Source organism: Schistocerca nitens, chromosome 6, assembly GCF_023898315.1.
Source record: "Schistocerca nitens isolate TAMUIC-IGC-003100 chromosome 6, iqSchNite1.1, whole genome shotgun sequence".
Classification (NCBI taxonomy): Eukaryota; Metazoa; Arthropoda; class Insecta; order Orthoptera; family Acrididae; genus Schistocerca; species Schistocerca nitens.
The window spans coordinates 602,739,362-602,745,361 of record NC_064619.1 but is presented as its reverse complement, the minus strand read 5'-3'; positions in this window follow the sequence as shown (position 1 = coordinate 602,745,361).

The window sequence follows — 6,000 nt, the reverse complement described above, 5'->3', positions numbered from 1 at the left end:
AAGTTCTACTCTTTTTCTTTTCGATATGTTGATTACACATTTTTCAGCATTATTGTTACTGATTCTGTTAAAGAGAAATCGCTTTTCCACCTTGGCTGCTATGTCATCAGTCATGTATTTCATACGATCAGCTGATTACGGCGATGTACCGTTTCCCAGCTCATACTCACAACGTCGTAATTCTACGCTCTCGTCCTGTTTGTGTTTTATAAATGTTCAACTGTCATTTACATATATAACTGCTGGCGTAGTAGACGCGAACGGCAACAAAGTTCCATCCTAGGCATCTACTTAAATAACACTACTGCCGTAAACATAAAACTAGTGGTGTGTTCCACAGAACGTTGCCCTTCATGGGTTGATTTAGACATGTACGTAAGCGGCTAAGAAACTAGTGTTACTTAAATGGGCGATGAGTATGGCTCTTTCTTTTCGTCAGGATCTACTACGTCAGCAGCTGCGTACCTAAAAGACACACGTTCCTACACAGAGTTGAAATGAGTCAAAACTTGAAAATTTCACATCGCCGCATTCAGCTGGTCGTAAGGAATAAATGAGTGATAACACAATATCCAGTGTGGAAAAGCGAATTGTCTTTTAATGAATATGTGTTCATGACACGATTTTTTTCAGAGGAACCTCTTGCTATTTATGTCTTCTGCCGAAAGTGATTTATATAAAGTACTTTCATTCGTTGTTATATGTTAGCTATATTAGCTCAGGAGTAAATCGGAGGTGGTTCATACCACAGCCCTTCTGCCTCCTTATTTTCAGAGTCTCCGTATCTGATAATTTCCTCTAGGACAGTTGGGAGTAGGTTTAGTAATATGGTATGTTCTTGTCTGTCCCCCTGTCCCCTCTTTCAGTGTCGAATGAGTTGATTATATGTGACACATTAAATGTGTGTACCAGGCTGAGACTCGAACGCAGATGCCTTCCTCTGGCTGGCAGTGAGTTGCTTCCGGACACAGAGAAGCCAGCCACTGCTGGAAGGTGCTGTTTGATTCGCGAGACCAGCTCGGTAAGAGTAGTGATAACATATCACATCGCTAGTGTTTACCCGTGAGAAGAGCGCAGAGAAAAGGCATGCGCCAGTGTCCTGGGACACAGCATACACCTAGCTGGTGGTTCAAATGGCTCTGAGCACTATGCGACTTAACTTCTGAGGTCATCAGTCGCCTAGAACTTAGAACTAATTAAACCTAACTAACCTAAGGACATCACACACATCCATGCCCGAGGCAGGATTCGAACCTGCGACCGTAGCGGTCGCTCGGCTCCAGACTGTAGCGCCTAGAACCGCACGGCCACTCCGGCCGGCCAGCTGGTGGTTCTACTTGCTGTTCTCGAGACAAGGCTGCTGTCCAGCGGACTGCCACACGCACTTCGGCGGCCCTCTCGCAATACGAAGGAAGCTTGTAGTCTCACGCTCAGAGATTATTAAAGGCAGATCTGCCTGATGCTGTGGTCTATTCAGAGGATCCCTCGTGTGTAAGAAGATCAAGGAAAATGTAGATCTGGAGATGGGACGGCGTTTAAAGAGAGCAGTAGTATAGGTTGCCGCTGTGTCAGCAAACCCCCCCCCCCCCTTGCCTTCCGCTGCCATGATTTTCTTTCATATCCACAGTCGCCAAAACACGACAGAGAGGGAATGTTACGTTTACAAGTACCCAGTAGCCCAACACACCACACGGATGGTGTCCTGCGGAGTGAAATTTGATTCCAAAAAAGGTAGACGAAAGGTCCTGTGATACACCCGTCCGAACTACGGCACTTGCTCGGCAACTGTATACTGATGAAAGGAACTGGAGGTGCTCGAACAACCGCAATGCCTAATTTTTTCGAACAGGAGTGGTCGTACTTGATTTCTGTCGCACGCAATCTCGAAATTTTTGTTTATGACCAGATGTTCAGAAACGAGATAAAACATAAAACCAAATTACAAACAGAGAATTTAAAAATCATTTCTATAATGTACATGCGTTGTTATATTGAAGTATGGGACTATGTACCCATAAAGGAGACATAAGCTGTATATGGCTATATATAACTTCCACGCCTAACGCGCCCTATATATATGAGACTTCACAAAATGAAAAAAATTTCCTTCGACAACATGGGAAAAAAAATTCGTTTGACAACATGGGAAAAAAAATTCGTTTGACAACATGGGAAAAAAATTCGTTTAACAACATGGGGAAAAAAATTCGTTTGACAACATGGGAAAAAAAATTCGTTTGACAACATGGGGAAAAAAATTCGTTTGACAACATGGGGAAAAAAATTCGTTTGACAACATGGGGAAAAAAATTCGTTTGACAACATGGGGAAAAAAATTTCCTTTCACAACATGGGGAAAAAAATTTCCTTTCACAACATGGGGAAAAAAATTTCCTTTCACAACATGGGGAAAAAAATTTCCTTTCACAACATGGGGAAAAAAATTTCCTTTCACAACATGGGGAAAAAAATTTCCTTTCACAACATGGGGAAAAAAATTTCCTCTCACAACATGGGGAAAAAAATTTCCTCTCACAACATGGGGAAAAAAATTTCGTTTCACAACATGGGGAAAAAAATTTCGTTTCACAACATGGGGAAAAAAATTTCGTTTCACAACATGGGGAAAAAAATTTCGTTTCACAACATGGGGAAAAAAATTTCGTTTCACAACATGGGGAAAAAAATTTCGTTTCACAACATGGGGAAAAAAATTTCGTTTCACAACATGGGGAAAAAAATTTCGTTTCACAACATGGGGAAAAAAATTTCGTTTCACAACATGGGGAAAAAAATTTCGTTTCACAACATGGGGAAAAAAATTTCGTTTCACAACATGGGGAAAAAAATTTCGTTTCACAACATGGGGAAAAAAATTTCGTTTCACAACATGGGGAAAAAAATTTCGTTTCACAACATGGGGAAAAAAATTTCGTTTCACAACATGGGGAAAAAAATTTCGTTTCACAACATGGGGAAAAAAATTTCGTTTCACAACATGGGGAAAAAAATTTCGTTTCACAACATGGGGAAAAAAATTTCGTTTCACAACATGGGGAAAAAAATTTCCTTTCACAACATGGGGAAAAAAATTTCCTTTCACAACATGGGGAAAAAAATTTCCTTTCACAACATGGGGAAAAAAATTTCCTTTCACAACATGGGGAAAAAAATTTCCTTTCACAACATGGGGAAAAAAATTTCCTTTCACAACATGAAAACAATTTCCTTTATAATTTTAATACTATGGTTCATTGTCATTATTGCTAAGTGAAAGATACGTGAGCGTCATATGTTCATGTATATATGTTCATATCAAATAAGGTAAGTATGTAGTGTAAAGTTAATGTAAGTAGTTAAAATTCATCTACTGTGTCCACGGGCCTACCGTTGTGTTCTGTTGATGACAGTTCGTTATCAGTGGTCGTAGCAATTCGGGAGGTAGTATATGGTTGCCGATTAGCTCGGTAAGTCTTATCTTGGTCGTCACAAACATTTCACTTTTTTCCAAATATGTCACAGTTTACGAGGTTGTGGTTTAATCATATTTGCGGCAAATATTTGCCTCTGTTCTTTTTTTCAATATGTCACAAGTTTAGAGGTGGTGGTTAGAGTAGAAATTAATAGCACAGTTTCAGTAATGAAATTTATGACCTCGGTTTCCGCAATTAGGCGGTTTTAATATGTCGGAATTTCCAAGATAGTGTCTGGGGCGAACGGGACCTAACAGCTCAGACGCCAACCACGGTTCGGAGGGAAGCAATAGTACTCCATCTCCAGCACGTCCTTGTTGCTATAAAGTCAAGCTGCCCTTCAAAAATGTATAGCACATTAACTGGACTTGCATTTCCTTTAAAGCCAAGTACCTCGGACAGGAAAGTATTGTAAATGCATACATTTAACTCGCCACGCTCAGCTACGGTAGCGTGCTGCTCCCCACAGTGAGTTGCTTTCTTCTCCAGAGCGGCTATTGTCTCCTAGTCAGGCCCGCCTGCATTTCTTGCGTCCTGCGCTGCCGTGTTGCACGTCGACACGCTCTGCTTGACGCACTGCAGGGATTCTCTTTCTTGTCTTACTCCGTAATTCTGTTTCCCTAAGAACATGTAAGAGAGTAACTGGTTTCTATCATCACGCAAGTCAGCGGGAGGTTTATTTTCTGCGATACGCGCCGGCCCCGGGTTGAATGTCGCTCTTGGAATACTGTTGCTTCAGCAGTCCCCCGTGCCGTCGTACTGCTGCACTTCCGCCTGTCTACGGAATACAGTTTTCAGATAGACATTAGCAGCTGCATTGAAAACAGGCAGTGGTGCTAAACAGATTGCAGGTTCTTAAGTTTTGGTCCTATTGTCTCCTTTCTTATATTCCAACACGTATGAATATTTTATCATTACAATTGTCTCCAGTGTTTTAACTCCTTTTTTGCTAACATGTTTTGTCTCCGACTTGTAGACTTAACATCAGTGATTGTGTAATAGCTTTCGTAATGTCACAGTTATGGATTTTCTCCACGGTATTCAGATACTTTGCGTCGGGGGTTTATCCTGTGTTCTGTATCCTTCTCACAACCTGGTGGCACATCGAACACAATTCAAAGATATTTCAGTTCTTGACAGCTTTGCTGATAATCCCGTTGTTATCAAAGTATTTCTTCATATGCTGTACCCTGTTTCTTGCATTCACTGAGCATTCGAGTAACTGGAAGTGCGGCAGACGTGACTATAACCGCAGAGCATGGCACTGTCGTGTCGTACTACAAAGAGCGAATTAGGCATATATCTTCCTTTTAATTCAACCAGTTACATACTCTTGTTCAGTTGCCCTATTTTTTGTGGTTGGTTACTTCTTGTTCTACCTATCTATTGATCTGCTCCATATTAGTCGATAATTTATTACTGCTTTAAGTACTCTTTTTGCATTCATTCGTGTGACGCGATTCTCAATTTATTTCTGTACTCCTTGATCTGTTCCTTTATGCTTGCAAGTGCTAGGCCTCGAAACACTATTGTATTCCTAATAGTATCAGATAGTGTATAGCCAAGTGCTCTTCTTAAATTCGTTTCCGCGGCTTCGATACTTCATTCATTTCCAGCTGTTACTGTCAGTCTCACTGCCAAGAAGCATAGATGCTATTTTTTTTGTAGAATTTTACTGTTTTTTTCCTCGCCTTTTTATTCACTGTTGTGTATATGGTCCCAGTAATATAACTGAATCTTTAAATTTTATCAATGTTGTAAGGTTTATAATTTTGACAGCTAGTTGAGAGTACGAGGCCGGCCGATGTGGCCGAGCAGTTCTAGGCGCTACAGTCTGGAACCGCGCGACCGCTACGGTCGCAGGTTCGAATCCTGCTTCGGGCATGGATGTGTGTGATGTCCTTAGGTTAGTTAGGTTGAAGTAGTTCTAAGTTCTAGGGGACTGGTGACCTCAGGTGTTAAGTTCCATAGTGCTCAGTCATTTGAACCATATGAGAGTACGAAATGAGGTCCCAGCAAGGAAACCTGTAAGAGCCATCTGAAGATGGATATGCAATAAATCCGAAACCGGTAATGGTTCGTTTTGAATAAGCTTTCGCAAACAGTACTTGGGCCTTGGTTGCTGTATGAATTACGAGCCTTATAAACTGTAAGACAGCCACTGTTCTCAATACGTCTACTTTTGACAAGATAGCACTTTTTCGGTATGTCTTTTTCCTTTTTGAAGGACACGGTATTTCCCTTGGCAGTAATTTTTGCTATAAGTGATTGTTCATCAGCAAAGAGTGTTAGTTAAAGTAATGGGTTAAAAGTCTGTTTCATTTAGCCATTCTCTTAATATATTATCAATGTAGATATGAAAATGTTCGGAGACAAACTGCACCCTTTTCGTAAGCTTAAATCTGTTGTTACTTTAACACACTTTTCTGGCCGTGGCAATTCGAAGTCTCTGTACTTTTGTGGCATTACTCTTACTATGTGGTATAGAACGGCTCTCCTGTCAAGTATTCACAACAACATTCTCCTG